The following is a 25,049-nucleotide window of genomic DNA, read 5'->3' on the forward strand; positions in this document are numbered from 1 at the left end:
TTCCACTCTTGCCAAGATCAGCTTTACTCTGGCCACACATTTTAAGACAGTTTAAGGGGAGAAGGAAAATACTCTTATTTTGTGGAAAGTAATTTATAGTTTTCACAGCATGATGATATCTGACAATACTTTAGAGTTTGGTTAAAATAAATAACTAACACTTTTCTTGGGTCATTGATCATTTTAAATCATTTTAATGATATGTTCCACATAAATACTTCTCACTGCACTTCAAACACCATCAGAGGATAAAAGTTAGAAATAAAATTCCTGTCTCATTGCCTCCAATAGCCTTTGGCTCATTTCCCTCCAAAGAGATAACTGCTGGTAAATTTAGATTTATCTCCTCAGATATTTTCTATATATTCAGGTTTTTGGAGACCCTCAATTGAGTCCTACTCCCCACATCATTGTGCCATTGAGGTTTCTTTTTTTTTTTTTTTTTTTTTTTTTTTTTTTTTTTTTTTAAATAATTTGTCTGGGCTGCATGTGCTCCCAGGAAAGAGACGAATGGATGTCTATGCTATTTTATTTAGATCTCTCTCAGTTTGTTTTTTTAGCAGCTGCTAAACCTATTTAAACATTCTTCTTTTGACAGGTAGCTTGTCCCCCGTATTTTGGTTTTATAAAAGCTGCTGGAACAAACATTTTGTACATCTAATTTTATTTACTTGGGAAGAACTTTTTATAGAATCTACTTCTAGATATAAAAAGGGTCATTTTTAAAGGTAAGCATATTTCATTTTAAAAAACTATTTTTATTTCATTTAAATTGACAGATAATATCTATAAATAAAATAGAATAAATAACACATGGTGCTTTTCTTTTCCCTTCATGGCGGAATGCATGTATATGCATGAGAGAGAAAGAACAAAGCACCCTTCACAAGGCTCAGTCGCACTTCCACCCCGGTTCTCCAGCTCTCTTGCCAGCCAGGGTGGCTGAGGATGCACACACATCCAATTTGTTTTCAGGTTGACCAGGCTGAGGACTCAAACTGTAGTTGGCATGTGGCTTCCAGCTTTGCAGCCCAATACACTACTAACTGTGCCACAGAGGTTGGGCCCACACAACATGGTGTTGTAGTTACATTTACATTTATGACAGGGACACACAGCTCTCCAAAAAGACTGTACCTATTACATACTCCAGTTGGCAGCGTTTGAAAATGCCTGCTTTTTGTTGCTGTTTTTTTCCATTTTCAGGACCATTGAACACCAGCCAACAGGTGTGATCATGGTCATTTTAAAAATATACATTTCTGTGAATAATCATAAGGCTAAACCTCTGCGATGTGTTTAGTCAAGTAAGCATTTCCACTAACAGCAGAAGTCTAGGTTTATCTGGGCTATCATTTCCTGAGAACACCATGGGTTGATTATTATCCCAGTCATATTCATCTTCACTTTGTAAGAAATATGCTCTCGTGACCATGCTGAAAGCAGTAGGGTGTGGCTGTGTGATGGGTTAGGCCATATGGGAGGCCCAGGTTCAGTTCTTGGCTCAACCCAAACAGGCTAGGTGATGACATGAGCCTGTGATCCTAGCTGACTAAGAGGCTGGGGCAAGAAGAATAATGAAATAGCAAGACCCTGTCAAAATGAAAAACACTATTTCACCTTCTCTTTCTAACACTCTGTGTCTCTCATTAAGAAAAAAAAATATTTGGGGCCAGCAGGTAGCATGGTGGTTGGGGGCACTGGACTCCCACATGGCTGACCACAGATCAAGTCCTGAACCTGGTGGTTGCTTTTTCAATTTCTCTCTCTCTCTCACTCTGTCCCTCTCTGGTCAAATTAAAATAAATAATAAAGTTAAATAATTATTTAAAGAAAGCTTTGACACTTTAATATTTTTGACTACAAAAAAATTATATTACTAGTCATAAAACTTTAAATTCAGAACATATGGAGAATAAAGTAAAAATTACCTAAAATTCACCACCCTTAGATTATTAATATTAACTTTTTCTTGTTCTAGTACATACAATTATATATTGATATTCTATATATATACTAAACAAGGTAGCTACATTACATGTATAGCTATATAGAAAACATTTGTTTTTGAAATTCAAATCATTTTGTATCCTTTTTCTTTTTAATGATACATTGTAAATAAATGTATTAAGTCCTTGGGAAAGTTGCAATGTACTTTTCTATGTTTTTCTATGCAAAATGGGTCATGAATTTCCCAATGACTCAATATTATGTTTTTATGTTAATTAGTCTTCAAAATATCACTGTCATATGGCAATATCATATATATGTGAGTCAGGTCTTTATTATAGATTGAACTTACACATTTTTAATTCTTTTTTATTTAAAATAAAACTGTGGTAAATATTCTAGTAGGTAAAACTTCATGGTCTTCTTTTTTTTTCATATCAACTTCTATAAGTAAAATGATTGACTCAAAGAGTATAAACATTTTTAAGTCTTAGGATTTCTGCTTATATTTTAAAGTATGTGTGTGTGTGTTTTAATAATTTATATATCCACCAATGATGTTCGAGAGTGTCTATTGTCTTTATCCTTAAAATAGTTATGAGATACAGTTCTTAATCTTTTGTAATTCTATATTAAAATAGTGCATAGTTTAATTGACATTCTTATAGTTACGATTGATCTCGAACATTTTATAACATGTGTTCACATTTAACCCTTTGTATTTAGGCTTCATTAAAATTCCTCCTATTCATTGTCCATTTTTTTATTCAGTTGTTCCACATATTCATATGGACTCATCAAAGCTCTTTACATAGTGACTAGGTGAAAACTTACATCTCTTTCATATTTTAGCATTTCTCTCTTGAACAAAGCTTACATATAAGGTTCAACTTTAAATTAAGCAAGAATATGGGGCAATATAAATTTAAAACAAATTTTGCAAAAAATGGTACTTTAAAAATCTTGGCATATGCATAGGCAATATGCCCCACTTTGATATTTCCAAGTTACTAGCAATGACGATCATTAACCAAAATTACGTGAAATTCCTTTGTAAGGATCTCACAACCAAACTACATCAGCATTATTACGCTCTTAGGAAAAGTTTTTGGCACCTTAGGAAAATTTACATGTATTCTTTCAAGTCTAATTATGTTGCAGAGTAACACATAGGAAATTCAAATCCTGACACTTCGTGCACTTCAGCGAATACATCTCTGTGCTTTATTTTTATCCCCAACAATACAGATGGGGAATAAGAATAGTAGCTACATTATAAGGAATTTATGATAATAAAATTATGTAATGCAAATAAAACACTTTGCATAATGCTTGGGACTAAATTGTTACTCTATCAATCATCCTCATAAATGACTGTTTCAGAGGGATTTCTATACTCACAAAGAAATTCTCTCTACCATTAAATCCTATAGCAAACAAAAAGCAGTTTTACACAAAGTCTGTGTCCTTTAGGAAACCCTCCTTTAAGTTAGTTGATGTCTAATGAAAGCCTCCAGTGTATTGGTCTTTTGAGAAAGAGCGAGCATCTTTGAAGTATTGGCGACTCAGATTGATGTGTTCCTTCCTCTTTGGTGTTCATTCTTAGCCCTTGGACAATTGCAACAGAAAAGACATGGCCAAAGGGCATTCTTTTCCACAATGACATTTCCACAGATCTGACCCAGGCCATACATATGGCTCCTAGTAGGCGGATTTTATTTAAACGAATGAGATTGTCCTATGTTTAATTCATGATAGAACTTAAAAGCACTCTGATAGAGAGGGTGGATCAAAACACAATTCAGTGCGGATCATATTTTTATAAACTGCAGTCTGCTCTTAACAAAGTGGATTTACTAAATACCGAAATGCATAATTTGATAAATACCCACATATTTACATCTGTATGTAAATACCAAAGATCAATGAATGGCTTTTGAATTTTTAACTCACTACTTTGTGGCTTTCATTTCTGTACATCACTGGCATGGCTTCACGCACAATTTAAAAGTCTATTTTCAGAAGAAAGAGGATGAAAATCCCATGCTTGAACATTCTGAGAATCTGGCAGCCTACCTGGACCTCATTCAAGTGCCCTGCACCCCCAATCCTTGACTGGAAAATAATGTTTAGTTCTTAGAGGAGAAAGAAATCACAACATGAAAGTCTTCTCAAAAAAACACATCTGAGAAAGCTCAAGTGATGGAATAATAGAAAACAGCCAACACTCGGTCATTTGGGGTTGATCACTCAGTTTGTTTTTCTTTCCTCTCCCTCCCACCCCCTGCCTTTTGGTCACTTTTCTGCTCCTTGCACCTCTGTGAGGGGGTGTGTATGCAGGGTCAGGCAGGAGAAAGGAGATCATCAGTCAGTTCTGCATCTTGCTAGTCATTCCAGGGAAATAGAGGGTAGAAACAGATGACCATAGTGCGGATGGAGATAATCTGTGACTTTCAAAGTCCATTGTTCCTCCTTTATTATGAAAACTCAGCGGTGGACTACAAACTCACTCTTATTTCCTCATGCACATGGAGGAAGTGAATTGAGTAAGCAATGCCATATAGTCCAGAACTCAGCTCTAAAAGTACAAGTAATGTACAGAAATGCTAGTCTCTTGAAAAAGGAAGAAAGAAAAGTCACAATTTGGGTCAGACACAATTAAAGAAAGCCAAAATCCAGTTGTTTTCAGGATTCATCCAATATTAGCAACGTTGTGGTTTTGCAATAACAATATAAAATGTGCTTTTGGAGGTGTTTTTCCATTTAATTCACTAACTTCTAGATGTTTGCTATTGTATCCATATGTTTCCAGTTTGTGTACATTGAGTATTTTTTAAAATGTCACTTTGCAGGCGTTATTTGATGTTCAAGAAAGCTCTTTGGTTATTGTTAGAAGGCAGAAATCATGACTTACAGGGGGAAATTTTACAAGTTTGAAAAGATTGCTTTTCAGGTTTTGTTTCCCTTCATTCCTCTTGATGTCTTTTAGAGAGAGAGAAAAAAAAAAGTGTCCTTCCATCTGATACTAAAGACTCTCATGCTGGAATAGAAAAACAAAGTGGGTGATAGGGTTGGAAGGTGAGGGCTCTGCTGTCTTTATGAACTGCTACTGTTCAAAGTCAACCCATCCAGCTTCTTGCAAAGTACAACATCAGCAGTGAAAGATGTTTAAATAGTGATAATGGATTGCAAATAAAGAGACTCTTATCTTTGGAATTTGCAAGTAGACAGTAGGAAGCAGTGCAAATTTAGTTTAAGGCTTACCCCCAAAGCTAAACTTTCATCTGCTGTAGGTCAATCTGTGTTACGTGTTTCCAGAAGACATAATACAACTTTGGAGATCTGGCTACTCACATGCATATAAAAATAAAACTGTAACACTTGATACAAAAATCAATCATTTTAGATAAGATTTTGAAAACATTTTCCCACAGGTATGGGGTCAGTAAATGAGAGGAAAATGTGAGCATATCAGATAAATGGGTCACACACAGCAAAATAAAAAATCTTACTCCATCATTCAATCCTCTATTCACTCATTTATTCATTCGGCTACAATATTATTCTGCTATCAGTAGTTTCTCTTCAATCTGCAATGATAAAGGATATGTGCTAATAGATAAAGCTCACTTTTATTAGTATTCACTCAACCATCTGATTAATTCAAAGGTAGCTAACAAATGGAAAAAAATCAGTATCAAATAGCTTCATAAGTGGCAAGAAAAATTGTAAACAAAAGCTAAAGAATCATTTACTTGGGACCAGCAGATGGCATAATGGTTATGTAGTCAGCTGCGGTTCGAGACCTGGACCTGGCGACTTAAAACTCATGCCAGATGTGTGTGCTTACATGTCGAATATCCCAAGGGGAGAATAGAGGAAGAGGGATTGCAGTGTGGCCATCCTCCCTGGGGTGTGTTTTCTTTCTGTCTCTCTGTCTCTCCAGTGAGTGCATGCGCCCTCTAACAAAAAAAAAAAAAAAAAAAAAAAACTCTCTCGCAAACAAGAATTGTTTATTTAAAAAAGCGAACAAATAAACAACAACAAAAAACCTGGCTCTATAGTAACTGTTACTGAATTAGTAGCTGTAGAGTCAAGTAGATCATTCCTGATACAATTTTCTCACCTTTTCTTCATAAAAGCACTCTCAAGACCAGCAGATGGCATAATGGTTATGTCACCCTACTTCCACGTAGTGACTGGTTTGAGTCCCAGACCTCAAGGCTTAAAATTCACACTGGGTGCCTGTGCGTGCATGTCCAAGATCTCAAGAGGAAAAGGGATTGAAGCATACTCATCTCCCTGGGTGAAGATTTCCCACTTTCAGTCTCTCTGGCTAGTGCATGTGCCCTATAGCAAAAATTTCTTTAAAAAAGAGAGAGAGAGAGAGAGAGCACTCTCACACAGAGTTCTGACTGCTTTTCACAGACTTGTTACTACAGTTTGTTTGTCGAGCTTGGATTTCTGAAGTGCAGCATCCCACCAGGTTCATCAATAAAACTGGTTCTAGACAACCCCTTCCAGGTTCCCCAGTCCCCTGGCCTCTAGACCAGTGACTCTGACCTGGTCTGCTCAGGCCCCTCTAGTCCAGTCTCTGCTCAGGCAGCTTTGGTTTAGACCATAGCCAGGGCATTTCATCTTTCCCTCTTTGAAATGTGGTTCCTCTACCCTTCTTAATTCTCTTAGGAGGCTATCTTTGTCTTTTGATAGGCAGACTGTAACTATCTCCTCTGAGTATTCACCAAAATGACAGAGAGACAGAGAGACAGAGAGACAGAAAACAAGAAATCACCCCCGAGGGGATGGCCTCACTGCAATCCCTTCTCCTTCATTCTCTTGGGATCTTGGGCACGCAAACACACACAAATGTCCGGCATGAGTTTAAGCCACTGGGTCCAGGACTCGAACGGCTGTCAACTACATCGGAGTCCAGCGACATAACCATTATGCCATCCACTGGTCCTGGAAATGTCTTCTTTTGAAGATGTTCTTAAAGTTCATTATTGTTGGTACTCTGTTTATTTCCTTCTAAATTTCTAGAACTCCCACTGACAATTGTATTTATTTTACTTTCTTTTCTAACTACATGAAGGGCCCCATAAAAAGTAGGAACAGATCAATTGGATTTATTTTGAGGGTCTTCTTAATTTGAATAGCACCTGGCAAGTAGTAAGTCCTAAATATATATGTCCCGAATAAATTAACCCATCCAGCCAGCCAGCCACACATCCATCCAAGATTTACTGAGCCAGATGTTCTGCTAGGTAATGGGAAGGTTCTGCCAGACTCAGGGGAAAATAATTAGGGCCAAGTGGGCCTCTTGATGCCCTTCAAATCACACCCCACTGGCAGCTGCTTACATGACTTGCACAGGCCAGCCCTGGACAGAGGTTAGAAGGGTGAAGCCTGAGCAAGGACAGAGCTCACAAATCATTGGCCTCTGACACTTGCAACAACTTTGAAAGCATTTAAAACTGTTACCTTCAACTTCAAGGCTCTAATACTCACTCTACTAAGAAACTTTTTGACACACTAACCTCATAACTTTCTCCTCCATTACAGACTCCCAAGGATTGGCAGGTCGTAGGATTGATCTTCTAGGAACTAGGGAGAAAGTGTCTAGGTCAGGATCCTAAGGCTCTGGAATTCCCTCCCTCTCAAGCTTTGCTTTCTTCCACCCAGGGCCACATGCCACAAGACCCCTGCTTCTCTTACTCCTGTCGTGCACAAATGACATGTGAACTTCAAAAACTTCAGGGTTTTCTGAACTCCCTCCTCCACATTGCAACTGGGCACTAATTATGTTGGTAACTGAAACTGTCTTGTCTAAAATGCTAGATGCTTATTTGAATCCCAGAAATAACCAGGAAATAAAAGAATGTGGGAAAAAAAGTTTCACTTAACTAAAGCGCTCTCTCATGCTGTGTAAATTATACATAACAGCAGTTTTGAGATTATGCCAAAAATATGAGAATATGTGATTTGACACAGTGAATATAGAGAAATGTGCATGATTTTCCTGCTAATACAAATATATAGTCAGTATAAAATGTTTGATGAGGTGAAATTTTCACTTTTTAAACGTAAGACTTTAGTTATTTGTGGTACTATTTCCCCCCCCAAAAAAAAAGCATTGTATTATTAAGCTTTTACACTTCATAAAATATTATATAGTTATTGGGGCCAAACATTATTCACCTTAATTTTTTGTAGGCCTCTGCAACCATTCTTGTTTTAAAGATATCATGAGAGAAACAAAATAGTTTCCATAGACTTGAAGAAAATCACAGAATTTTAAATTGGTAAATAAGATTAAGAACTTGATTGACCTATTCAACAAATATATAAAGATTTTTTTCATAAAATTCATAATGTAAGATAACTCATATAATTCTTTTTTTTTTTTTTTGGTCCAATGAGAGAATGGTTAGGTATGTAAATTGTGGAAAAAAAGGATGCTAAATTTTTTAAATTTCTCTTTATATCAATTTCTTTTATATGTTCAATCTCATGTTATTTAGGTTACAAAGTGAATATTACAACATGTATATATTTCTCACCAGTTCAGTTGACAATAAAGGATGCAAAATTTCTAGTTTAAATCTCTTAAAACAATGGTTTACAAATAGCATTTTGACTCTAAGTTATGTCAGGTGATATTGCTCCATTTTCAAAGACCATTTAAAAAACAAACAAACAAACAAAACTAAAACTCAGACCAACAGTTTACATAATGGCTATGTCACTGGCCTCCCATGTAGTCGACCATGGTTCGAGTCCCAGACCTGGTTGCTTAAACTCATGCCGGGTGCATGTGTGTGTGTGCCCAAGATCCCAAGAGGAGAATGGAGAAGGGATTGAGGAATGGCCATCTCCCCTGGGGGGTGATTTCTCACTTCCTGTCTCTCCGTCTCCCTCTCTACCTTTCTGGCAAGTGCACACGCCCTATAGCATAAGCCTCTCAAAATAAAACCCCCAAAATTAGTGTTATTACAAAGAACAATATTTTAATAAAATATTTTAAAGCAAAAAAAATTAATCCATGACAACAGGTGGTGTGTTGTTTAAGGCACTGGACTCCCACATGGTCGACTGGTTTGAGTCCCAGACCTGACGGCTTAAAACTCATGCTGGGCACTTAAAACTCTCTGAGGAGGAGAGATGGAGAAGAAGGGATTGCAACATGACCATCCTCCCTGTGGGGGTGATTTTTCACTTTCTCTCTGTTTCTGTGGTGAGCACACAACCCCCCATAATGAAAATCTCTAAATAAAAACTAATAAAAATTTTAAAATTAAAATTATATTTTTAAATAAAGTCAGGATCAGTGAGTATGACTTAGTGAGCCATATTGGAGCCTGAGGCAAAAGGAAAGTAATCAGTAATTCTAAGGCAGGATAGTGAGTCTTATGAAAAATGGGTAAATTTTTAGAGCTATCTTGTAGGTAGAATGGTAAAGATCGGCAATTGACTAGTTGTGGTGAGATGCAGTCACACCAATTATTGAAAAAGGGAACATAAGAAGATAAGTGGATTTGGTGATGATGAACGTAAACTCAGGAAAAATGACAGTCAAGTTGAGATTCTTAATCTGAAAATCTTCACCTGATCACGATGTCCAAACTGCCCTTGATACACAGGTATAGGGTTTATGATGATACCTTTAGCAACATTAATTGCTCTGTCAAGAACCCTCGATGTACCCAAAACAGGAAATGCCTACTGAAGGCAATTCTTTGGAGTCTGGGTAGGAAAGGTATGGGATGCCAAAATAAGAAAATCCAAGTTCCCAGCTTCTGGGAGTAGACTTTGATCCAGGAATTAAGAATAGTGTAGCTAACAGAATAGATGAACTCCATATCCTTACAGTTATTTCTCTTTCACATTATTCATTCAATCAACATTTGATATAAGTTAAACAGCAGACAAGTTGAAGTTATCAGTTTTGATACAAGCTGAGAGACCGGGCATTTGTGTTGCTGCTTAAATTATGTGAGTAAAAATCAATTTACTAGACAGTTGAATTGGCATCTTTTTTGGTTTTAGCATTACAGGGATCTTTTGTTTTGTTTTTAATTTTGCAAGAGGGCATATGTGTTTACCAGAGAGAGACAGCATGAAGGAGAGGGAGAAAATGCTCCCCACTGGGGCATGGTCACACCACAATTCCTTTCTGCATCCTGTCAGGATTTTGGACATGTGTATACATGCACCCAGCCTGATTTTCAAGCTGGTGGACCTAGGGCTTGAATCGCACTGTCAGGCATGTGGAATCTGTCTTCTTTAACCACTAGGTGACAAGGCAAGGCAAAAATTACAGAAGTTTTACTAAGCTTTTTGCCAAGGCCCTCCTATGAATAAAGTGAGAAACAGGATTTCTTTCTCATGACTACAGAAAAATCTCAATTTTCTAAACACAAAATACCTAATTATAAATAATGTTATTTGATAACATTCCCTTCAAGATGAGTTTATTGCAATATATGTTAATAAATTACTAAATAAAGCTATCTAGTATATAGATGTGGTAGACAATAATAAATTTGTGCTAATAGTGTAAAGAAAATACATTTCAGGGGACCTGACAGTGATACAGTGGTAAAATGAGACTCTCTGCTGGGTTGACTCACAGGGGAAGTTCCTTGGTTTGCTTCTGGAGATCTCCCAAGTACACCAGGAACTTGTGTGCCCACAGTTTGAGGCTGGTTGAAGGTAGAGGTGGACTGCAGCATTGAGAGCCTGTTGAGGATCCAGCCTTTGCGGCATAGTTAGTAGTGCAGCAAACTGTGGAGCTAAAAGCCACACCCTGACTGCAGTTGCATCCCTGGCCTGGTTGGCCTAAAAATACAGCAGGTATGTGCCCACTTGCCCAGGATCCTGGCAAGTTGGAAGACTGGAAGAAGAGGATAGAGGTGTAACCAGATCCAAGTGAAGGTGTAACCAGATCATCCACATGTGCTCTATCATGAATAATAGTAATAAGACTTTATAAAAAGACCCTATTTGGGGACCAGCAGTTGGCATAATGGCTATGTCGCTGGACTCCCATGTGGTCGACCTTATTTCGAGTTCTGGAACTGGTGGCTTAAACTCATGCTGGGTGAGTATGTGTGCATGCCCAATCCAGAGAGGAAAATGGAGGCGAGAGGAGAATGGAGGAGAAGGGATTGCGGCGTGGCCATCCACCCTGGGGGATGATTTCTCATTTTCTGTCTCTCTGTCTTTCAGGTGAGCACAAGCGCCCTATAGTTAAAACCTCTAAATTAATTAATTAATTAATTAAATTAAAAAATAAATAAGAAAAGGCCCTATTTGCAGTGTACTTGCTCACTCTCTTGCTCACGGAAGAAAAAAATCAATAAACATTTTTTAAAAAGCCTGATTTTAAGTAACCAACCTTAATCCATTCTATCTGATGACTGTTAAATTATAAGCTCTTGTTCATTGATGCCTCTCTTAATAAACTAATCATAAATCAAATATAAATTACATTGCTATGGGGGTGTTTGAGAGAAGAGAGAAAACTTTTTAAAGTATAAGTCAACTTCAGAAATTATTTGTAACTTGATTTTCCACTTGCAATTTTTATAGTTTATATAATCAATAAATAAGTGCACATTTATATTTGATCTGTAGTGATGCAACCATATCATAAAATATGTACATAAAATATGTACATAACCATTGTATGAAAAATAATTTGATCATAATTTCCTTAAATATTTTTTATTTTATATTTTAGTTTGCTAGAAGGTGTTTGCACTTACCAGAGACAGAGAGAGAGAGAGAGAAAGAAAGTGATAGCATGTACTGTGGGGAATAGTCACGCTTCAATCCTCCATTCTCCCTCCATTCCAGATTTTGCACACATATGCACCTGGCATGGTTTTTAAGCCACTGGGTCCAGAACTTTAACTGCAAACTTAGCCATGTGGGATCCAGCCACAGGGTTCCAGACACCTTATCCATCATGTCCCCAGCTTGCCCCTTTAAATAATTGTAATAATTAGGAAGTTGTGACTACTTCTTAGTTCTCTACTCCATGCCTCTAGAATATAAATTCTCAAGATTAATACAACGGAATCAGTCAATGGCCTAGCAGTTAAGCTGGCAGGACCCCACATGGGTGATTGTTGCTGAGTCTCAGACCTAGAGGCTGAGAAAAACACACTAGGGATATGTGTGCATTCCCAAATTCTGGAAAAGTGAAGGAAGGGAGGTTGTGGCATTACTATGTCCCTGAGGGATAATTTCTCACTTTCCCTCTCTCTCCTTTCACTGTCTCTAGTAAGCACACAAGCCCTCTGCCAAATTAAAAATAATAATAATAACAATTAGGAAAATAAAACAAAAAACACTTTAAATGCTTTAATTGGTCTTATTAAAATTATATGAAGAACCATAGATATTAGGTAAAAATATACATTAATTAATGAACCACAGAAATATATTCATGATTAAGTTTTTTCTTAGGAACAATTGCTGTTTTGCTTAAATTTCTTGCATTGACATGAAACACGATTTCCTAAGAGAACCTCCAGTTTCTTTGAACAAGGTCCTTTGTTAATCTCTGTATCAAAATATGTTTGAGATGGTCTTTGCTATTTAAAGATTTTTCAATCTACAAATACTAAATAATATGTAAGCCAATCGGAATTAATTCTTACTGATCCAAAAGCATTTTGCTTCCAGAAATAGTATAAAGTATATATTGCAGAGGAGAGGGGACTTTAAACATGGAAAATATTAGCTATTAAAGAGGAATACCCAAGTTGAAGTATTGATTATCACAGAATTTTAGCAAATCTTTGCCTTTGAAAAACCTACACATTCATATGTAAGTTACAGAAGAATAGTAGTATTTTGGAAAACATTAAGCTCCAGTAGCAACACTATTCTGAGAAGGAGAAAGTTTCAAAAACCTTGTTTTGTAAGGAGGAAAGTGAAAACCAAAATCCACAGCGCCTACAACGTTCCAGTCAGTGAAGTAAGATGTGAAATAGGATTAAGGAGAAATCTGGACCGCTTAGTAGTGGTGAAATTATAATTCACTGATTGCTCACATATTCATTCATTCAGTATCTTTGTATTGATTCTCCCAGGCACTATTTTAGGTGCTGGAAATACAATGATCACCCAGATGGACAGGATCTAAGGGTCTCTCCATCTTATGTTGCTCCGTTCTGTGATTCATTAGTCCCCACTAAGGGCCATACTGCTTTATATGACATCGTTGTGAGCAAAGATAAAAGAGAACAAATACAAAGAGAGCTTACATGATATAGAAGGTCATTTTCTTTTAAGATCCCTGATTGAATTTCTGCTTAACAAAGTGCTAAGGACCCATCTCCCTAAAGGAATTTCTGCTTAACAAAGTGCTAAGGACCCTGAATGTTTACAGTTTTCCACTTGGTCATCCCTGAGAATATAGCTTTTTTTCCACAGTCCCAACTAGAAGTCTAGAAATCATATCTAAAGTCCAAGGAATAGAAAAAAGGGAAGAAGAAACAAAAAAGCACAAGTTTGTAGTTTTTAAAGCAGACTTCCCAAAAGCTGCTATAGAATGATCTCCTAGCATTCTTTTCATCAGAATTAAATCACATACGGGCTGGCAGGTGGCATGGTGGTTAAGGTGCTAGACTCCCACACGGTCAACCGTGGTTTGAGTCCCAAACCTGGTGACTTTCTCTTTCTCTCTCTCTCTCTCTTCCTGGTCAAACTGAAGAACAATAATAATAATTTTTTCCACAGTCCCAACTAGAAGTCTAGAAATCATATCTAAAGTCCAAGGAATAGAAAAAAGGGAAGAAGAAACAAAAAAGCACAAGTTTGTAGTTTTTAAAGCAGACTTCCCAAAAGCTGCTATAGAATGATCTCCTAGCATTCTTTTCATCAGAATTAAATCACATACGGGCTGGCAGGTGGCAAGGTGGCTAAGGTGCTGGACTCTCACATGGTCAACTGTGGTTTGACCAAACCTGGTGGCTTTCTCTTTCTCTCTCTCTCTCTCTTCGGTCAAACAGAAGAACAATAATAATAATAAAAATAAAATAAATTATTCTTTTAAAAAATTTAATTACATAGCCTTACCTGTGTGACAAAATGAATAAATAAATAAATAACTGGAAGAGGTAATTTTTTTCTTATTAGATATCTATGGATCTAGCAAAAAGTGAATAATTGAAAAATTAACTAAATGCATAAAATTAAGAGCAGTAATTTAGAAATAGCAGATATTGAGATAAGAAACATCTTCAGAAATCCTGGCAGTTTTTAAGATCCTGTGAATTCACACCAATCTCTTGGATCTAGTAGTGTACTTCCCTCTCTGAGTGCCCATTTGAGCACTAACTTCCAAATGAAGCATAATAGCACTGCAAATTTGAACATAAAGCAGAAAAGTATTCACACCCCATTTGACCTCCGAAGAAAGAGAAATCTTTGAATAGTCCCTGGATGTGAGAGAAGGTTTGAAAAAGGCAATGGTATGATAGTCACCTTCCAAATAATTGTCACTTGGATTTTTTTGTCAAACCCCTTACAGTATTTTTATTAGAAATTACCTTGAAAACTAAAAAGAGAGTCATAAATTGCAAGCCTGAAATATACTTTTTGTTATAACTTTAATTCCGAATGCTTGTTGAACTAAGTAGTTGTCAAATCCAGTTTTCACTACCCTGGTTAAGAGCCATAGGTTGCATCATGCAAAATCAAAATAATTTAAGGTATCTTGTAGAAAGGGAATAGTGCTAAAATTAGTTTCTTGTCAGTGATTCTGCTCATTATAATTTTACACAAACACACACACACATATATATACACATACATATACACACACACCACACACACACACTGAATTAGACACATGAATTAGGAGTATGCCTGGTTTGTTTAGGACACAGCAAGGAGGCTTGATCTCTTCTTCATGTCCTCCAAATCTCCAATTAATTTAAACATAGCTCTTTCTTCTACTATACCACTGAAATGCCCAGCATATAAGTCGCCAGTCACTAAGTTTATTGATATTTTCTCTCCAATTTGTTTCCCTTTTATTTATTTATTTATTTACTATCTTTTAAAGAAGGTTTTGCCTTAGGGAGCATGGACGAGAGAGAGAGAGAGAGAGAGAGAGAGAGAGAGAGAGAGAGAGAGAGAGAGAGAGAGTGAGAGAGGTCATAAAGAGGGATTATGGGGCCAGCCAGTGGTGCAGTGATTAAGGTGACTGGATCCCACATAGCCAACTGCACAGTGAGAGTCCTGGATTTGGTGGCTTGAAGAACACACTGATGCAAGTGTGCCTATGCCCAAAATCCCAAGCGGAGACTGGAGAAGGGATTGCAGCATGGCTGTCCCCCCAGGGAAGGGGTACTTTCTTTCTCTCTCTAGCAAGCACACACACCCTACGGCAAATTAAAGAAAAAGTCATTATGTTTAAATGGAAGGGTTTTCTCATAGAGCAGAACTTTTGAGCAAGACTTAATTTAGAATGATCTGGAATGAAAAGAACCCAGTAACTCCTAACATTATCTTGGCTTTTACTTAGAGTCAACTAAAATTTCTTTCAATGACATGCTACCCTCAGTGAAACCATTGATAATTTTATAAAATGAATGTGAAACCTTTTAAAGACCATACTCAAGTTTCCTTTCATAGGGTTTTGTATGTCAACCCAAGTGTGTGAGTTTATTAAGATATTCCCCAGAAAAGGTTTACTTTACCCATTAAAATCTCACTTAAATGGATATCAAGTATCTCTTGTGTCCTGTTACATGTCGTAACTTAAGTCTGAAAATGTGTATGCTTCACTTTAACCAGAAAGTTAAAATCTTTTTCAATGAAAGCAATAGAGAATATCACAGATAAGGTGAAGGTGATGCAGGGAAGGGTCGCAACTTAGCTCTTTCTGGACAATGAAAACAAACTTGTCTTCTGAAGTGTTTGTGACATCATGAAGTCAGTCTACTTCAACACATCAAATCTCTTTTATGCTTTGAAGCCAGCCAGTACTAGGCAGCTGTGGTGGGCTCCCCCTTCCAATGTAGTCATGATAGAGTTATTAAACAAATATTTGCAACCATGCAGTAGCCACTGAAGACATGAGCTATAATTTCCATATTTAAAGTACTAACAAGTTAAAAGAAGAAATATTTTCACAGAATATAGAATTCAGACTCAAGATCCCTCTGATCAATGTCACAAAAGAAATGAAGTTAAATGAAGAGAAGACCACAATAATCTGAAATAAAAAGAAAACCCTGGGGGGGCCTAGCAGGTGACATAGCAGTTAAGGTGCTGGACTTCAACATGGTTAACTTGCCATTAGAGTCCCAGACACGGTGGCTTGCAACTCACGTCGGGCATGTGTGTGTGCATGCCCAAAATCTCAAGAGGAGAGAGGAGGAGAAGAGACTGAGATATGGCCACCCTCCCTGGGGGGTGATTTCTCACAGTCTTTCTCTATATATATCTCTGATGAGTACAGTACCCTCTAGAAAAAAATCTCGCTCTAAAAAATATATTAAAAAATAAAACTAAGGTGGCTTGCAACTCACGTCGGGCATGTGTGTGTGCATGCCCAAAATCTCAAGAGGAGAGAGGAGGAGAAGAGACTGAGATATGGCCACCCTCCCTGGGGGGTGATTTCTCACAGTCTTTCTCTATATATATCTCTGATGAGTACAGTACCCTCTAGAAAAAAATCTCGCTCTAAAAAATATATTAAAAAATAAAACTAAGAAAAACTAAAGACTGAGATATGGCCACCCTCCCTGGGGGGTGATTTTTCACAGTCTCTCTCTCTATCTCTGATGAGTACAGTACCCGATAGAAAAAAATCTCTCTCTAAAAAATATATTAAAAAATAAAACTAAGAAAAAATAAAGGTAGGAGTACTTTGGAGAGGTGCTGGGAGACTAGATGAGGGTTGTGTTTAAGATGCAATAAATAGTCATTGTGTTTGGCACGTACAGTAAGAGTTGGCACAACAGGAAGAAAGGATGGTCAGATGGCTGGCTGCCATACTATAAAGGGCACGAATACAGAATTAAATTTATGACCATAGGTAGCCTTTATCAATTACTGCTGAGAGGACATCATGATAGAGCTGTAACTTTAAGAGAAGGATGTGAAATCTGGATGTCAGATAGAATGAATAGAAAGGCTTTTTGGAGATTATTGCTACTGCTTTCACATGCCACAGCACCAGGAACATCCTGGCTATTTATGTAGAATTCTGAAAATTCATGAGAAAAGGGCCTCTCCTGGGCATCAGGTAGCATGGAGATTAAGGAGACTGAATCCCATGAATGACTGTGTGGCCGGAGTTCTGGACCCAACTGCTTGAAGAACACTCAAGGTGCATGTGTGTGTATGCCAAAAATCCCAAGAGGAGGCTAGAGAAGGGATTAAGATATGGCCATCCCTTCTGGGAGGTGTTTTCTCACTCTCTTTCTTTCTCTCTGACAAGCACATGTGTCCTCAAGCAAAACTAAACAAGCAAACAAACAAAAACAAACAAACAAAATCTTCTCCAGATCAATTTTCCTTACCCTCCCATTATTTTCACTCCTGGGGAGAGAATTTAGGATCTGTCTATATTTCATGCTGTATTTCTTTCAAATAAATCATAAACATCTTAGGAACAGTTAAAAGGGGCTGCTGGCAGCTAGAATGTACCTTATCTCATTAACGAAAGCCACGAAGTTATCTGTTGGAATCAAATCTGACTGGGAAATAACTGAAGGGCATATTACATTTTCTCTTCAACAAAATGCAAGAATTTAGGAGACAGGATAGAAATATTCTGTGAGTGTAAATTTGATCAGTTTGCTTCAATCCTGAGCTACTTAAACACCAGATATTTAAACAACCACATTTTTAAATGTACAATGTGAAACGAGGAGTTTGGAGAACAGAATTTTCCTTCTAGTCTTTAAAAAATGAGAATATATTGGGCCCAGCAGGTGGTATGGTGGACTCTCACATAGCCAACTGCAGTTTGAGTCCTGGACCTGGTGGCTTTTTCTTTCACTTTCCCTCTCTCCCTCTCTGGCCAAATTAAAAGATAGTAGAAACAAAATTGAGTTAAATAATTCTTTTAAAAAGAGAAATAATGGGAACCAGCAGTTAGTGTAATGGCTATGTCGCTGGACTCCCACGTAGTCGACCGCGGTTCACGTCCCGGACCCGGTGGCTTAAAACTCACGCCGGGCGCGTGTGCATGCGTGCCCAAGATCCCGAGAGGAGAATGGAGGAGAAGGGATTGCGGCGTGACCATCCCCCCTGGGGGGTGATTTCTCGCTTTCTGTCTCTATGTCTCTCTCTGTCTGTCTGGCGAGCGCACGCGCCCTACAGTGAAAATCTCTCCAAAAAAAAAAAAAAAAAGAGAAATAATAATATATCAAGTAAGGCAAATGAGTAGAATTGTTTTGTCTCTGAAAATTGGCATTTAGATGTTTACCTTCTGGTAATATGTAACCTCAGATCATTCAATAGAAATTAAAATTTGGTAGCCTCAAGGACTGAACACCACAAAGGAGTTTTCCTTTCTATATGAGATGTGTAGGAACCAGTTAATTGTTTTGGATATAAGAAAGAAGTTTTACAGGGACCAGCAGTTATCATAATGGCTATGTCACTGAACTCCCATGTAGTCGACTGCAGCTCAATTCCCGGATCTAGTAGCTTAAACTCACGCTGGGTACATGTGTATGCGTGCCCAAGATCCCAAGGAGAATGGAAGAGAAGGGATTGCAGCGTGACCATACCCCCTGGGCAGTGATTTCTCGCTTTCTGTCTCTCTGTCTCTGTCTTCTGTCTTTCTGGTGAGCACATGCACCCTGTAGCAAAAACCTCTCCAAAAAAAAAAAGTCTACTCTTTTTTATAGTCAAAACATAAGACAAATTAGGTGGTAAAGATTATTCAATCAAACTAGACAGAAAATAAAATTTTACTTTACCTTCTCCAGACAATATCCTTTCCACAATTTTATTATTTTCCAAGACAACTGTACTTAGTTGAGCATAACATAAGCTTATCAAGCGAAAACTATTACAGTGGCTTTTCTTTAGACAATATCAACAAAATCTAATGAAAGAATATCAGAAAATGGAAATACTAGTATTTGTGTTCTCTTGTGATGACACCAACTTGCTTAGTAATTACATGACATTCAACCAAATTTGGTATTGGTCTGGAATAATCCAACAGCTCTGATGAGACATTGAGATAATCTGAATTGGCAATTTTCATGCTTCTCTAGTTATTTATAGAAAAATCACAAGAATGAAGTGCTATATTTGCTCATACATGTGAAAACTATTTGAAAATCCAGTGAGAAAGTGAAATTTTAAAAAGCTCATGGCTTTTGATGATGTAAGTAAAGTAGCAGTTCATGTGTAAATGATGGAAGAAAAGGGTGATAAAACACCTGGCTTATGAAAAATAGAGATTTTGGATCAAATTTAGAAGCTTGCATTTCACTCACGTAAGAGTCAACTACCACCAGGAGGGAATAAAAGACTAGATTCTAACACCAACCAGTAAGTGCTCCGTCTCTTCTTCCTTAATTGATAGATTTGTTTCTATTTAGACAAAATTGTAAAACTACCTCAAGATAACAATTCTTAAAATTAGAAAAGGGACCAGCAGTTAGCGTAATGGCTATGTTGCTGGACTACCATGTAGTTGACCACTGTTCGAGTCCTGGACCCGGTGGCTTAAAACTTATGCTGGGTGTGTGTGCGTGCGTGCCCAAGATCCCAAGAGGAGAATGGAGGAGAAAGGATTGCGGTGTGGCCATGCCCCCTAGGAGGGTGATTTCTTGCTTTCTGTCTCTCTGTCTCTCTCTGTCTGTCTGGAAAACACATGTGCCCTATAGCAAAAAACCTCTCAAAAAAAAATTGGGGGAAAAGAACTCTGTTGCTTTTATGAATAAAAGGCAAGTACATATCTTCTACATCTCTTTTAATATTGAAAGTTAAACAAGTACCCTAAAGCTAAGAACGAAGTCATACATTTATCAATAATATATTTTCTAGGTCTAAAATCAGTCATGACTCCCATTAGTATTGCCATGCACACACGGAGAAAGAGAAAGAGAGGATTCAGAAAGAGAGAATGAGATGATGGGGTTCAGAATACATTGAAACCCATATTTTGATAGGGCTCAAAATGTGGCACCTTGGCATGTGAGGAATCAGCAGAAGCAAGGTCTTTCTGACCTTCTCTTGCCCTTTCTTCTCTGAAGCAGGTCATAAAAGAATCTTCTGACCTTCCTTTGAAGTAGGTCATAAAACCTTTATTCCAGAAGTACCCACTTTATACTCAGAGGAAAGGAACATCCTTATCTTCAAAGACTGGGAGACACCAGGAAGAATTAGAGCAATCAGACTCTGCTAAATCCCCCAGTTTACTACCAGTAGATCATACTCTTTGTCCTCCAGTCATATTTCTCCATGGCTGTCCACTCTTTATCAGCCTAAGTAAAAAATATACAAGTTTATGTCATTTACTAAGGCTCCCGCATCATGTAATACTTATTAAATGAATTTGTATAATTTTACCCTATCCATTTATCTTTGTCTGTTGTATTTTCAAATCCATTCAAGAACTCTGAAGAAAACTTTTCATTCCCTAACAAAGAGAGAGACAGAAAGAAAACATGCAAATCGATCTATCAGACACACTTCAATCCAGTTGAAGCATTGTTATTTCTAAACTTTTCCTAGGAATTCAAAAGATCAAATGTCTAGGTTTGGCTAGACAAATGTCTAGGATTTTTGTAGGCTAATGTGTCATAGTTACCACTATAAATATACACATGCCATATATTGTGCTTCTAATCTATCTTATTATGCTAAGTAGTTTACATTTTTAACCTTATTAATTCTGCAATAACTTCATGGGTTAATGTGCCCATTTTACAGATAATAGGATACTTAGTCTTGCAGAGGACTGTACAGAAGCCAGGATTCCAACTTGGGTTATTTGACTGTCCAAAGACCTCCTAGCCATGAGCTCTTATAGAAGTAATCCATTTTGTGCATTAATAATTAGCCATAGCTCCTCATAGCATTATTAATAAATAATTCATTATTTGAATTTTCATCTGAGATTATTTGTATTGATAATTATTTATGGGTACAAAATAGAACTTGTTAGTGTTATGGCTAACAATGAAAAACAATGCCTCTAATCAGCAGCTAAAAAAAACCCAAAAAGACAAAGAACTCCTGTGCTTTGCTCATCCTCAGCCCAAATATAAAAAGCAATTCAAATTGTGGGCCAAAATAGTCATATACGGTACATAACATAGCGCTTGTGACCTTAGAGGAAAAACAAACGAACAAACAAAATGCAGCTGTTTAATTCCAAGGAATCAGTAGGACTTAGTACTGATTTGCCATGTATCCAGAGCAAATCCTTAGGGTTCATTCTTAGTCCTTGTTACCTCCTCTGTTTACTTGACTTTTCCATTCATAAACATGGTAGAATAGTTATTAAAACTGTGTACATTCTTGTTCACGTGGAGAATAGTCTCAGATTTCACATCCTCTCATGTGTAATACTCTTCTTGTCAGCCTGGAGGAGTTAGAAACTGGCCAAAACTTTCGTTATTCTGTCACTTAGGCCATCATTCACATGTGGTCCATGGAGAATGAGTCACAATGTATTTGTCTTAGAATTGTCCTTTTATTCCACAAGCACACACATGTAGTTCAAAAAATGAAAAACTGTAGCAAATTAAAAGCTTTTATTGTCCAAATGATTTTAGTTCTAAACATATGTCCATGTATATAAGAATGTATAGCTATGTACTAGCTCCCTAAACTACCAATTGTTAAAAGAAATGATCTCTATTTAGTCATGCTACAACATTTATGTTTGTTAACTTAATACATAAATCAGAATCTTTGCAGAAAAGATGGTTCTTGAATATTTAAACTCTTTCAATTCTACCAGAATAATCCTTCTTTTCAGAATGTTTCTAAAGGTAATAATCAATTCTGGCCATTTGATCTTATTATTTCTTGTAGAAATAGCAAAATAATGTCTTATTTTTTTGGCTGAAAAAATACAATTTTACATATTGATGAATTTAATTTTTAAACATTTTTATTATATATCAAGAATGTTGGATATGCTTCAAAAGGTAGAGGATATTCTTTATTTATCTAATAGCTGCCAGCATTTCTCATTGTGAGTGAAAATTGTCTTTTCTTCTCTAGTCAAATAACAATGGAAACAGTATAAGTCACAGTTTGCATGGAAATCTACCAGTAATAGAAAGTTAGACAACACTTCTCTTTTAGTCTAATAAAAATATCCAGTGGTCTTTTGTAAAGATATAAATTATGACTCCAGATACCAGCCACAACAAAATAAAATCAGAGGACAGAAGAGAAAAAGACAGACGAGCCTCACTTTTTTTCATGCCACTTAACAAGTATCCTAAATATATGTTGTAGAATCAGAAAAATTAGATGTTGGTGTCTCTGTCAGTCCTCTCCAGAGTCACAAATGGGGAAGAAAACCTCCTTCCCCATCACAAGTATACAAAAGAGGAGTCTTGCTGGTAAGGTTAGCAACTGTCAATATCAGGCCTGGCACAAAAGCAAAGCCGCCCTTTGAATTGTTTGCTCAATAAGATCTCCCAGTGAACGGAGCATATCTTCAGCTTGTTGTGTTTCACAAGGAACACAACACGGCACGTACATTGTTTTTTGATAAGAAAGGTTAGTTTCAGTAAAGCACATGAGAAATGGTAAGTTGGTCATTGTATGATACTTTGATTGTTTGCCCTGAAAGCAAAGTTGATTTTCTAAACATTGTCCATAAGCATAATTCATACATTTTTTCCCAACCATCTGATTTTTTTCTGGGACATTCTTATTTGTTCTGGCTTGCATTCATTGTTTATATTCCATTTGTGGACCACTGCTATAGAATTTAAATAAGTTCCATGTTAAACACCTATTAGAACTCATTCTTCCAGTCATTCTACAAAGACTAAGTCCATACATACGTCTACAGTTTAGTAATATTATCTACTACAAATGAAAACAATTTATTCCAGTTTTTAAAGGGTAATTCCAAGAAACATAAAACAATTACTTTGGTCTACTGACAATTTCATATTCAGTTCCAAGTACTCAGCTTCCTAAATTAATTACAACAACTTCTGTTTTTAGCACTTGTATGGAAGCAACCCGATGCCCATTTAAACCTGTCATCAACCTGCAAGAGAGGTATTGCTTTCTGATAAAGAAACTGGAGATCAGAGCTTGAGCCTTTGCCTAAAGACATGAATTTATAATTCCAACCTGAATTTCTCTTTCCATAAAACCCTGGCTCTCTTTATACCACAGCATAATTGACCCATAACATTCACAAAATAACTTGAGCTTTTTAAAAATAACCTTTTACAAAAACATAAATATGTTTCCGGGACCCATGAAACCTATTATGGCTAAATTCAGGGGAGAGCTGATACTGATCTTGCTTTCTTAGTCAGGCCCTAGAAATCTTGATTCATGGCTCTAGAGTGTCTTCCAACGGCTTTTTATAAAAGGTTTTTAACATAATCACCTGCTTTTGTGAATTTGCCTTTAGTCTCAAACATTCAGAAACCTCTAAATACCACTCTGGGAATACAAAAACAAAACTGGACTAATTGTACATCTCGAGTTTCCTCAGCATCCAGTCTAATTTACTCTGTTTACTTACTCTAAGGAAATCACCACATTAACTACTCACATCAGTATTTAGATGTTACTTAGAAAATTTAAAAAGCATTACTTAAATATACATACTAAAAGAAAACTGAGTATGGGTAGGCAGATCTAAAGGTGTGTGAAAAATCCTATAGTTAATTTTTTGCAGGAAAGTTTGAGGAGATTTGGTGATTTCAGGTGTATATATGGAAGAATGGAGCAATGTATTTCTTGTATGTGTTTTCTTTTTGCATTAATTTATACTATTTTAAGTAAAGTTCTGATAAATATTAGCAATGTGTCTGCTCATACTTTTGAGAATCTTGTGCGCATCTCTTCTTGACTCTGTACTCACTAACATTAAGTGTGTAACTTAAAAGTATTTACACCATGGAAATTGGCTGCCAACAAGTCAAGCCTGCTTTCCCCTGTCCTCTGTTCAGCCAAGTTATTAGGCATGCATCATCACATTACTATCTATACGAAATACGTTAGGTTGTCAGGAAAGTTATGACACATTTTTTGCAAAGAAAAACAAAAAAATACATTATGACTTTCCCAACAACCTAACACTTTGCAACAGATATTGAAGAGAGCCATCAAAGTTCCAGGAGCAGGGAGTGTTGAGGACGCTTCTCAGCTACACCTTCTCTCTGAATTGTCCTTAGCTTCAGGGAGTTATTTTGCCCAGAATAATGTCCTTTCCACAGTGGACAATCTGGTGAATGTCTCTACAAAGACCTTAGTCCCTAAAAGGCCATCCGAGCTCCCTCAGTACTTCTGGAATGAACTAATGTTTTTGGTACACCTGCATCATGGTTTAACATCTCCCTTTGCCCTGTCCTGCTTTCTTTTCCCTCTCTTACAGATGTTGCTCCTGAGAACAGGCCCACAAAACTTCTATACAAATATTTCTGTATCAGAGTCTGTTTCCAGGGAACCTGATCTAAGACATACACATAACATCACCTGGCATATAGTTACTGCTCAATAAATGCTAGTACTCAATATTGTATTTTTAGTCATCCTTTCACTGTACCTTAGTTCCTAATCTACTTCTGAAAGATAGAGAGAAATGGCTGCAGGTATCTTTTTAAGTTGAAGAAAAAATGATTCTGTTGTGGACAATAATAACGTAATGGCTACATCTAATCTTAGTTAACACTTCAAAATGCTGAAGATGAATCAAGGATTTGATGAAATCAAGCAAACAACTACAAATTCAAATCCTTTAAAGATTCAGAAAAAAAATTGTTAAACTTGACTCAGGTATTGAAATAATTTTAGGAGTTCTTCAAATTTAGGTTAGTGATTCTTAAACACATCTAATTTCCTTCCTTTCTTTCTTTCTTTCTTTCTTTCTTTCTTTCTTTCTTTCTTTCTTT

At 36.8% G+C, this 25,049-nt stretch overlaps 1 protein-coding gene and 1 long non-coding RNA gene across 4 annotated transcripts in view; one reads left to right on the forward strand and one right to left on the reverse strand.

Moving 5' to 3' along the window:
* ANGPT1 (angiopoietin 1) overlaps positions 1-25,049 on the reverse strand; it is a 277,865-nt gene that overhangs the window by 179,093 nt on the left and 73,723 nt on the right. The window lies entirely within an intron of this gene.
* LOC102471142 (uncharacterized) overlaps positions 1-25,049 on the forward strand; it is a 48,636-nt gene that overhangs the window by 12,499 nt on the left and 11,088 nt on the right. Inside the window, exon 3 of the long non-coding RNA XR_001369696.1 lies at positions 599-728. This is a non-coding gene — a long non-coding RNA (uncharacterized LOC102471142). The remainder of the gene's footprint in view (positions 1-598; positions 729-25,049) is intronic.

Source organism: Tupaia chinensis, unplaced genomic scaffold (genome assembly GCF_000334495.1).
Source record: "Tupaia chinensis unplaced genomic scaffold, TupChi_1.0 Scaffold145257_1, whole genome shotgun sequence".
NCBI classification, from domain to species: Eukaryota; Metazoa; Chordata; class Mammalia; order Scandentia; family Tupaiidae; genus Tupaia; species Tupaia belangeri.